Raw genomic sequence first — 12,784 nt, forward strand, 5'->3', positions numbered from 1 at the left:
TCAAATCCCCTTAACTGAAATATCAAATCCACCCAAATAACTAGAGTTTATGAATGAATTTTAGTGGATATAAATTAATTAGATTAGTAAACTCTAAATATTAAATGATTATAAAAAAAGAGAGTGAAGTTTCTAAAAGAAGAACAATTAAAAGGCAAAAAGAAGCTAAGAACAGTGCAAAACCAATGTCATAATTCATAAACTCCCAGTAAAAATTTACAGTTTCGGTAAATTCTGGTCTCACAAAACAACAGTTCCAAACATCCCCAGCAGCTCCCAACACAGCATAAAGCTCTTAGAAAGAAAACAACACGCAACACACAAAACGCCATAAATTCAACTGCTTATTCGTGTTGTATAGCTGAAGCTCTCCCAATTATGTAAGGTTGAATTTAGATTTACATGTTCTCACACAAAGAAAATGAAGAAATCTCAAAAAACAGAAAATTATATTTGAGCATCGTTACTTCTGTTATTTGTTATTCAAAAACTCCTTTTCAACTTTTAAAAAATGGTTATTTTGGGGGATTTGATATTTCCATTAACAGAGGGGTATGTTTGAAACGTTTAATAACGGGAGGGGTATTTTTGACCCAAATTCGTAACGGAGGATATTTTTAGCCCTTTTTCCAAAGTAGAGAGGTATTTTTGACCCTTTTCCCTTTTATCAATGATGTTCAGTATTTTTCTTTTACAAACTTATCTTAGGATGTCAAAGTCGAAATCCATGTCCAGGGGTATATTTTCATTAAAATAGCAAACAACACTGAAAATTATAATTCAAAAAGTACATTAATGGAACAAACCCAAAAAAACATACTCCAAAAATCAATCCTAATCAAAGGAGAAGCTGTTAGAAGAAATATCGATGAGGAAGGCGCTACATACTCCAAGAATCGACTGTTGAGAATTCCAAAATAGCAAAACAAAAAGCATACAAAATAAATCCAAAAAACGAATGAGAGAGAGAGAGTCCCTGGAGAGAAGTAGACGCAATCATCCAAGCTAAATGTCAAGTTTACTGGAACAAGACCCAGGCGACCTCAATCGATGAACTCAAACAAACTCTACGGAAAGTTTGGCCAAAAATCAATCAAACAATTCTATGAAAGGTGTAATCTTTTCTAGGTAAATCTCATTAAGAATATAAAACTAACAACTTAAGAAGCGAGAAGAAGAATCGTCGTGAACTGCCGATGCGTAATCTTTGCTATTTTCTGCTCATTCCGAATCTAGATGGAAATTAAGTGGGAATAACAAGTATAAATGCTTTCCACAATTGAAACAACACTAAAAATTTGAATCATTCCATGGATAAAACATTAATCCTAACACAATGTTTAAAGCATTTGCAAGTTTCTAGTGATTCATACATGGAAACAGCAAGAGAAGCATCTCTATCGAGATAGCTTAACTAACAACGTACCATCTTATGCATCTGTAAAAATCTCTGAATTAAAATTTAGCTCTAAACCCCATTAAGAAAAACATAAATACACGCACGTGCCTATATGTGCCTGTCTATACAAGAAAATAAGACAACCGCAAACCTCAATCAACAAGCAAAAGAAATCATATGCATTCTAAGACCATTTCACAAATACTCAAGACTCTACCAAACTCCAAAAGAAAACACCCACGGCCATGATTGATGACCATCTAATGTAAAGGGTACAATATGAGAGCAACACTCAGTACCTCCCAACTGATTGAAGCTCCAAATTATGGATTCTCCCCACGATCGAGTTACCTAGCATCAAAGGAAAAATTTAGCAAACCAGCCATAATCTTGAAACAAAATTAGAACTGGAAAACCAAAAAAAAAAAAAAAAACATATACCACATTCTAATAAAAAGAAATCTCCCGAAACTAACAAAAAAAGAAAAAAGAAAAAAAAACAATAAGAGGCAAAATTGTTGCAAATATGAAACACTTGGATTTAGATATAAAATTGAACCTGAAAAATTGACACTTGGATTCCAACCAAAAAACCTCACTTAAAATAAGGCATAAAGCTCCATTTAGTCAAACAAAAACTCAAAAATTTAAATAAGAAGGAAGATTCAGATAAAAAAGGAAACATGCAAAGAACCCATGACCATAAAATTAGATTTTGACAAACAATTCATGACCATGAAATCCAAAGAGAAAACCTGTCACACCCCGATCTCACTAGGGTGTGATGGGCACCCGACCCCATATTCGGAGCCGAGCGAACCCTCAGACTCTTAATACACACATATTCTCTTTGGATTCTTAAGTCAATTGAAGGTAAAATACATAGTAAAATTTTCAAAATCTTTTCGTCGTTTCTCAAATTAAACACAGCCTGTAAACATAAGGGCTCTGTAACATAAGGTATAATAAAAACATATCGGCTAGTGGGGCCGTTTTCAAAACTGACACTCTAGACCCACGACTCTGTCTGCAAAGTCTCTAGCTGTGATCAGAAATCATAGCACATGTACGCCGACTCGGCAACTCTCCAGGGCAATTGGAGCTTGCCAACTTCGCTGGGTCATCTTCTATAATGGCTTCTACTCGTTTGGCTGTACCTGCGCGGCATGAAACGCAGCGCCCACAAAAAGGGGCGTCAGTACGAGCAATGTACTGAGTATGCAAGGCATGGATGGTAACATAGAAAGAGACGTAATCATGTGCAACAACAGTATGGAGATGTAGAGCATATCATGTGAGAGAGAGTATCCTGTACATATGAGACATATCATGTGTAAGGGAGTAAGCTGTACATATGGAACATGTCACATGTAAAGTCAGAATCGTACGTATGGAACATATCATGTAAAGTTGTAACACGTACATATGGATCATATCATGTAAAGTCAGTAACTCTGTACATATGGATCATATCATGTAAAGTCAGTAACTTTGTACATGTGAATGCCTCGAGGGCGGATGCCATGCATGCTTATCCGGTCATATCATGTCATATAGTGCCGAACGGTCGGCTCACCCACATAGCGCCGAAATACGTCGGCTCACCCATATATCCCGCTTCCGGGCATCCCGCGTCCAGGATGATTACGCCAGCTGACCAGGTGGCAATGCAACATGTGTCCCTTCCCCTCCCCATATATCCCCTTCCCCCTCCCCATGTACATATGCATATTTAGCATGCATGGGAGCCCAAGAAAAGTTACGTGTCTATCGGAGTGACGTAAGGTCGGTAACCTCCGATTATATTATGGGATAACCATAGGCGCTTGCCTCACCTTGAAGGAACTAGTACAATAAGGCGAGACTATTGAGGAAGAGTAACATCACGGGAAACATGAATCAGGATCATAACATATCGTTTCATATACTTTGGAACCCTTTAAAAAAATAGTCATTATCCAAGAAATAGCTTAACATTCCATATCGTCATGTTCATGGTAAGAACATATCCTTGACGTATTCGTCATAGACATTTTTCTCATGTTTGGCATCATCCCTGCCATCATAAATCATATTCGTCGTTCTAGTCATAAAAGCTTTCAAAATCATAAAACTTGGTTTTTGAAGAAAATAATCATTTTGGGAAAGTATTTGTAAACTTTTAAAAAGGAAATCAGGCCTTAAAACCATTATTTCTAACTTTTGAAAATGAGAACGTTGTGGAAGCATTTATAACATCTCGCGTATGAGTCATGCCATAGAAAGAAAGGGCGTAGCCTTGACATACCTGCGCCGCGCCTCACTAGCTACGCTTATCCATCCAAACTTGTTAGTCTACATTCAAGAGAGTTGACATAATCATTAGACTCATCACCATATACCTATCTCAATCCTTCAAACAAATTCATTTATATCCTGCCGAAATTTCGGCGAAGATCTCCTCTCAGAATATACCATCCCCGAGAATCTAACTCGGCAAATTTTAATCAACAATAATCCGGGAATTCAACCCGGCCAAACCAACAACAATACTAACAATCATACTAACAACATCAACAATTAATTCAAAACAACCCAACCATTATGCAACACTACCCGAACCCTTCCAATTTCAATGGAACAACAACAATACATTTCTTTCTTCCAAATTCATAAACTATACCAACAACAATTCCAACAATACCAACATTAACCATAATATTTCCAACTTCAAAATACTTCATAAACATTCCATATGGTGTTTGTCCCATATTTCCATCACAGAACCATTTTATAACGATTTTACGGTCCTTCTCCGTAAATAAACCAATATTAACACAAATAGAAAGAGATTCATACCTTTCCCTCGATAATAATGCTATATATTTACTCCTCCACCTTGAACTTAAGCCACAAAGCCTCAATACGCAGTTTTGAAGTCGCAACTATACGTTGTCTGGACCGGAATTTGGGAATTATACCTGGTTTCGGGCTAAAAGTTGGTGGTGGAAGGTTGGGGAATTTTCTAGAATATTTGGAATGTTTTTGGTCTGATTTTTTTGGCTGAAAATGAGGGGTTAAGCCCCTTTATATAGCTGCTCCGAAGTCACCGTAGCAAGATCAGTAGCAGCCGACTTCTTGTACCGTAGCCATCGTTCATCCGCGGAAATTATTTCGAGACCTAAAACTTTTATACACCGATCTCTTTATTTGCATATCCGGATATGTCCAAAACTCCATACGATCCGTATAACTTATTCAACATCCCAAACTTTTCCTTATTCCAAATTTACCCTTAACACTCCATACCAATGAAAAGATGAATATGCAACTTGTGCATTAAAACAAAAACAAAACCGGAAATTAAAAGTCTTATCCACAACTTGTCGCAATCCAACTTAAATTATTCCAACGTACAAAATACGGGATATAACAAAACCCCCACTAAGAATCAACCATAAATCTCTATTCTAACAAAGAAAATAACCAAAACCAAAGAGCAATAATTTCCTGTAAAAACGAAAAAATTCAGAGAAATGTAAATAAAAAAAAACCCACCACAATAACTACAAATCACCATTTTTATCAAACACCCACCAAAAGAACAGAGGCAAAATTCGACCAGAATATGTAAAATTAAAAGCATATAGATAGAAAACAACCTCAAAGATCAACAAATTGTGTTTTTGTAGAGAGAAAATCAGCTGGGTTCAACAAAAACTTGTGTTCTGTCCAGTTGTTCTTCACGTATGTAGTGAGAGAAAATTTGCCTCTCTTCCACTACTGAGAGAGGTAAAGAAGTGAGATATTAAAAAGTGGGTTTTGTTTGCTAAGCGTGGATGATGGGGGAAATGGATAAAAATTAAACCAATTAAATTTAATATTAAAAGGGTCTAAGCTACAGGGATAAAATTATTGGCGGGTGTATCAAAATTTTGGGGGGAAAATAATTAAGGAAGGAATTATACAACCGTCCCAATAGAAAATTTGCCAAAAATACTGTTGCCGTAAACGTCTCTACTGTAACGGTTCAAAAATCCGTCACAATACTTTAACCTATGGTAACGGTTCTTACACAATAGCTATGGTTTTGTAGCCAAAGTGTACTTATAGTACCCAGAAGCTATTGCAACGGCTACGATCGTTGCCATAAAATATCTATAGCAACAGTTGTACAATCGTTACCATAGATTCCGTTGCCATAGGCCCATTTTTTGGTAGTGTCGTATTCATATTCATACTTGTATCCATATCATATACATATTCATATTCGTAGCATACCCAACCATGAAGGTTCGATGTTCACATACCCGGCCATGACAAGGCTCGGTGATTATACATACCTGGCCCTACCAATGCTCAGTGTTATTCGTACCCAACTGCAGTGGTGTGCGCGCAATAGATACTATACCCGGCCATATAAGCTCGGTGTTACATAATAGTCATACATACTTAAACATCTATATATATATATAGGAACCCATAAGCATCATCAACATCATCACCATCATCATTTTCGTTACGTCTATCCTTGGAGGATCAACTATCATATAAGGATGCAATAGAACCATGAAAGTATCAAGGATCATAAGCTTTTGAAATCTTAGAGATAGAGTCATTTGGAGACATTATGGAGCTCATGAAAGGATGCATATAGCAAGGGAACCATGCCTTAATGAAAGAAGGGCTAGCCGTACATACCTCTTTGTCTTCTTAACTATTTACGATCACCGTCAAAGCTTGAATAATCTACATTTATAAGGATTCATACTATGGTTAAGCCTTAATGATACTTTTAAACCCAAACTAGAATAACTCATGATCTAGCAAAAATTGGGCAGCATTTCCCCCATTTTGTTAACTTCCACCATTTCACAAAACAACTCCCAAACATCCATAATACACTCACAATATCATAATCAAGTAATCACATTACATTAAGCCTTCAATATTCATCCTTATGCCAATAACTTTACACCCATTTTAGCACACTTTCATATAATGCTTCTTCCTCACCATTATTACCTTCCATAACATGATTATATCCATATCATACTAAGAATCATGACTCAACATGTTATATCCGGTATTTTGTACCTTGAGATAATCCGAGCTAACTATGATAAGTTAAGGACAAGACTATTCCGGGATACGAGGTAGAGACTTTTAACCTCCGATTTTGTTTTAAGGCACAAGTTGCTTAAATTTTATTGGTATGGAATATTAAGGGCAAATTTGAAATTAGGAAATTAATTAGTCATGAACCACTAAAAGGGCCAAGTGGCCGTGTGATGTGGTGTGGCTCCCACACATGGCTTGGCCAAATTTAATTGATCCAACCCATGTGTGGGCCATGGTACACTTGTATAATTCATATATGTACATATTGGATGACTAGCAAGACATTTTTCATCATCTTTTACACTTAAGAAAATTGTAGAAACTTGGAGAAAATAAGAGGAGTCATTCGGCCATGGTGACCGAAAATTGAAGCCCAAAAATAGTGATCAAAAAAAATATTTTCTTCTATCAATTCAACCAATTGGAAGGCCCTTGTTAACGTGAGATAGTTGTTGGAACAATTAAAACATTCCTTCTTGCAAGCACAAACCCTAACCAAGTTGAAGACCTAAGTGGAAAAAGGTAAGGGTTAATCTTCTTTTTCATATGTTATGGATGGTTTGTGTATGTTGTAGTATGTAGAAATGAATGAAATTCATGAAAGCATGGATGTTGATGTTGAGCCGTGTGTGTTGGGTTGTAGCCGTGTAGATGTGTGTTGTGTAGGAGTGGTGAATTAATTGTATTTAGCAGGTTTGGTTGTTGTTGTTGTGGATTCTATGATGAAAATGAAGGTTTAATGATTCAAGTTGAAGTTATAGTCGTTTGTGGCTTGTTGTAGAAGCTAAATGGAATTTTAAGATAGTTTCTTGTATTTATGAGAATAATGTTATTAACATGTGGATTGTTGGTGTAGTTCATGAATTTGGAAGAAAGAAATGTGTTGTTGTTGTTCCTATTGGAATGGGAAGGTTTCGGGTGGAGTATGTGTTGGTTGGGTTATTTTGAATATTGTGCGGATTGCTTGAAATGTTCTTGAATCTTGTTTGAATGATCTCGGATTAGTACTTGAACATGTGAGCGTTGATGTTGGCTTGAATGTATGTAGTCGAATTGAATATAAATGGAATGTTGTCGAATTATGTAGAAAAGAGTTACTAACGTTAGAATACGTTTCGAATTAATTGTTGATGTTGTTAGTATGGTTGTTGGTATTGTTATTGATTATTTGGCCGAGTTGAATTCTCGGGGTGGTTGGATTTTGTCACGACCCATCCCCGTGGGCCGTGACTGGTGTCCTACTTGGACATACGTACCTACCTGTCAGATCCGATATACCAACCGGCTAATTCCATTTAAACATACATAAATTCATACGGATATAAGGTGCATCGCACGAACATACATATACGGTATATACATACCGAAACCTCGTATATAAGCCGTTAGTGGCTATTATATCGAAAAAGTCGCATATCGCACGTACTACGGACGGTGACAACCCACAACCCACAAACATCTCTGCGGACCTCTAACATACGAACGAGAATCGAAGACGGGACGTGGCCCCCGCCATACCCAAATGATCATATATACGGAACAAACAGACAACAAAAGATATATACCAAAAGTATCGGCTTTCCGGATCAAGGGAGCTCTCCAAACAACGCAGATCGATAACCTAAGCGCGCGTACCGTGCGGTGCGTACGTACGTGGGCATGTAACACGGCCCCGAAGAACGAGGGGTCGGTACGAAGATGTACCGAGTATGTAAAGCGGAAACAAAATATACATAATTAAAATAACCGGTAGTCGAGATATGTAAAATCGTAGCGAGACGAAGTACGAAATAGAGCGGACATAATCGGATTCATAGCGGAGTCGGACTTACGAGAGCGTACGGACGCAGTCGCGCAGTCGGACTTACGAGTGTACGAACGAGAATCGTAAAGCGAGAGTCGGACTTACGGAGCGTACGGACGTAATCTTATTATGTCGGATTTAAGAATTGCGGGCGACGAGGCACGGTGCATCGGAAATACATAAGTGTGACGGACGGACTCTCGTACGGAGCCGGATCTCAAATGTATGTCGGACGAGAATCGAGTCGAATCGGACGTACGAGCGCGCGGACGTAATCATGCATGCGAGTCATAATCATATACGTACATACATATCGATATCAAATCCCAATCACATACGACGATCCCGGCCCTTTAATAAGGGACGCGGTAACGAACCCGCCCTCGTAGTACGGGACGCGGTGGACGGAACGAGTAATCGATCAAATGCCATCCTGGCCGCCATCCCCGTAATATCACATAATCGATCATATCAGATCATATCAGATACAGACAGATCCCGGCTCGCACATCCGAGGGACGCGGTGAACAATGCAGTGAGGTGCACGAATCACAGAACCTGGCCCGGGCGCAGTGAAGGAAGCGTTGAGGCGTCCACGAACAGACAAATGAGAAACCATATGCATACAGACCGACATACAGACTTAATAAAACTGAAATAGTTCAGAAAACAGATCAAATCGGAGTAGTCAGATTATAGCAGAACAGAGTGTCCGGAATCGTTCCAGATGTCAGACTAATATCGAGATTCAGATAGATGGTCACAATACTCTTTAGTTAACGGACGGAAACATAATTAAGAGTTACTTATGAAAAGCGAACAGAAACGGATCAATTTGAACCATATCGGGAGTATCAGGGTATTATGGGCCCACCTCGGACCCAACCATAGTGAAGTACGTAAATTATGGATACTAAACCTTAGGGAGTCGTCCATAATCATCTTGAAGTGTTTCGACTCCGTTTATGGAAGTTACATACTTATAGGTCAATTCAGAGGAAATTGGTTCAATCTTACTGAATGATTTGGCGCTATTTTCAATCTTGGATTGTGAGTCGCAGAAGTGCAATCAAGGCTCGCTTTCAAGCCTGTTACACTCAGAACATGCCAAAGAAAGATAGGGAAGGCTTTACATACCCGGATTGCGCCTTACGCTCCTCAAATCTCGTTTCCGTTTCGTCCAAAAGCGCAAATGGTCATCTTTACCGGTTACTATTCATGCAAGTTAACATTTAATCTTGGGGTTATACTTGGCTACCGAAATTTTAAGTAAAGACCTCCCTATAAACATAACGCCCCGAGATTCAATTCGGCTCAAAACAACTAACAACAACCCAACAATATCAACAATCACAACAAAACACGATATAATACAACTAGTCTCCTTCTTACATAATGCAATCGCTTTCATCCGACTTCAAATTTCAAACCATCACCATCGTACTCACGGTCATTACTAATCAAGATCATTACAATGCCATACGGAAGCGTTTCATAATATTTTTACAACATACACACAAAGTATACAAAATATACCAACTTTCCAACATAAGGCCATAATTCTTCCAACACTTCCAAATCAATGCAAACTTTCATCATTTTTCCTTCGTTTAGATTATAAGAATCATAACAACACATCTAACATATCAAACAAAACAATTCATCATTATTTCCAATCCTTCCATAGCCACGGCCACATCTATATTTTTCCAATTCAACCCAATTCATTCAACTTTCATTTCCAATATAAATTTCACAACAACCATAACTAGAATACAACATAAAATTCAACATAACTTCCATGCACAACCATGCACACATACACGGCCATATGTACACACACACACACACGGCCTACACACTACAACTCACACTTCCCTGATTTTCATTCAATTTCACTTGCCACAACATACATATAACCTTCTATAACATGAAAAGAAAACATGAATTCCTTGCCCTCTCAACCACCATGGCTCACGGCCAACATGCATACACCCCATCACACAAAATTTTTTATGCTTTTCATTCATTTTCCACTCACTACATCATACATACACCTCCCATAACATAACAAAAGCATAAAATTCTTACCTTTCCTTGAAGTTCTTCACTTGCCACTAAAGTTGTCTTCTTGCCAAAATAATTGTATCACTTTGTAGAGGATCTTGAGCTTAACAAGAATCCAAGAAAATTATAACTCTTGAATCAAGGTTGAAGGCTTGAGAATTCTTTTCTTTTTTTTCTTTCTCTTTCTCCTTGGCCGAATGGCCTTTTCTTTTTCTTTCTTGATTTGTTTCTTGTTTTCTCTTGAAACTTCCATGGCTAAGGATCAACTTATAATTTAATTGGCACATGGGAAAATATTTACTACTTGGGTGGGCTTGGCCTATTGATGGCGGCCACCCCCTTCACTTTGGGCCTCATTTTTTTCATTTTGTTTATCCAAGCCCAATTGGTTAAAATCTCGTTTTGTAATTCCCGAAACTAATTTCCGAAATTCCAATTTTGCCCTTAGGCCTTCTCCAATATTCTAGCATCCAAACTTCCATAACCGGCATACACATACTAAGAAAAATTCAAACATGGCCTCCTTTCTCATAAATCACAATTATTCCGAATTTTCCGACTATGCAAAAAGACGGGATATAACAGATTTATAGGGGAAATCTTTGCCCAAATTTCTGTAGATAAAGTGCCTATAACTAATGTTAGTGTCTAATGACATTATTGTAGATTTTGGGAAGCACGAGACTTAAGTTCGGATTAGCTTAGGAAGCGGACGAGGTATGTAAAGCCTAACCTTTCTTTCTCGTGGCATGTCTTAGTTGTAAGTAAGCTATGATACGAGCCTCGGGGTAACTCTATTCTTACGATCCGAGCATGTCTACGATTCTTATTCACTTCTTGATATTCGCATTCCTAATATAGTCGAACTATGGTCCTTATGTCTTTTGTATGATTGGATTTCAAAGGTTGCATAAAAAGTTTTGTTTCTAAAGGGTTTTATGTTGAATATAGTCCCGGGCCGGTTATGTCGTTGTGTGCACTATGTTATATTCCGGAGTATGATGTGTTATGGTTCACCGAGTTCCTCGCTAGAGGGCCGGGTACCGTATATGTTATGGCGTTATGATGTGTTATGGTGTTATGATGTGTTATGGAGATGTGCTGGGTTACGGAGATATGAAATCTTCTGGAGTATGATGTGTTATGGCGCCAAATGACGGGGTGGCGACCATGTTCCCTGAGCCCCATGCATGATTTGTGTTTTAAAAGTAAATGTTTTGGTATTCTGGATTTTGTACTTATTTTCTGTACTTCTTATTCCGATTATAATCCTGTTTATTGTATTTCATGCTTTGCATACTCCGTACATATTCCGTACTGGACCCCTTTCTTCGGGTCTTTGCGTTTCGTGCCCGCAGGTACATACACCCACTTTGGTGATCCGCCAGCCTAGGACATCTATTCTGCTACTTTGGAGCCCTCCCTTGATCTGGAGCCCATATTTTGGTACAGATTCTTCCGTTGTATATATGCATATGTCTATTCAGGGGTACGGCGGGGCCCTGTCCCGTCATATGATTCTGTTATACTCTTAGAGGTCTGTAGACATATATGTGGGTTGTGGATATTACTGTTCAGATGTGTTCGTATGTTTTATGTTTTGGGAGGTACCATTCGCCGTGACAGCCTTGTCGGCTTGCGTTTGTATATATTTTGGGACGTTATGCTTTATGATAGCCTTGTTGGCTTCTGTGATATATAGATTTGTATATGCGACAATCTGAGACTACGTATGATCTTTGTCTATGTATAAGTACTTGTATGTCGATTCTGGTTATTGGGTGTGTACGAGTGCCCAGCTCGGGCACTAGTCGCGGCCTACGGGGTTGGGTCGTGACACAACATAGTTCACTACTCATAAACATCATAAAAACTACATTTAGACTTCATTTTCTACTTTCTTCTTCTACCAAAGTTTTGCTACAACCAAACATTCTCATTAACATGAAATGAACATGGAAACTAACCTTTTTATCCCATAGAAACAAGCTTTGGAGCAGCTATCAACTTTTGCAAAAACCCTAGCCACAATGTCTAAGTTTTCTTGAAACCTATCAACCCTAGGAAGCCTTCTAACACATGAACACTTTGATTCTTGCTATTTGATCTTTATAATCTCTTGGGTTTGGGTAAAATATGTTTGGAGAAGGGTTTTGGAGCTTTGGAGAGTTTGGATGAAATGTGGGAAATGAAAAATGAGTAAGGGTCGTTCCCCTTTATAAAATAAAATCTGACCCGACCCGATTATACGACCTATTATACGGGCCGTACAATTTATACGGTCCATATAATTGGACCGTATAATCATACCAGGGATCACCCTTCTCTAGACAAAACCTACGGACCATTATACGGGCCGTATAATTTATACGGTCCGTATAAATGGCCTTACAAATGGAAAAATCTGAGTTTCG

General features: G+C 38.2%; 1 long non-coding RNA gene across 1 annotated transcript; it reads right to left on the reverse strand.

Annotated features, from left to right (window-relative positions):
* Positions 1–972: 972 nt before the first annotated feature.
* On the reverse strand, positions 973–5,494 carry LOC132045433 (uncharacterized). The gene is made up of 3 exons (XR_009412413.1): positions 4,818–5,494; positions 1,699–2,154; positions 973–1,067 (listed from the first exon to the last, which is right to left on the reverse strand). It is a non-coding gene; the product is annotated as an uncharacterized LOC132045433 (long non-coding RNA).
* Between the last annotated feature and the right edge of the window lie 7,290 nt (positions 5,495–12,784).

The sequence above is a fragment of the Lycium ferocissimum genome, unplaced genomic scaffold, assembly GCF_029784015.1.
Source record: "Lycium ferocissimum isolate CSIRO_LF1 unplaced genomic scaffold, AGI_CSIRO_Lferr_CH_V1 ctg6673, whole genome shotgun sequence".
NCBI classification, from domain to species: Eukaryota; Viridiplantae; Streptophyta; class Magnoliopsida; order Solanales; family Solanaceae; genus Lycium; species Lycium ferocissimum.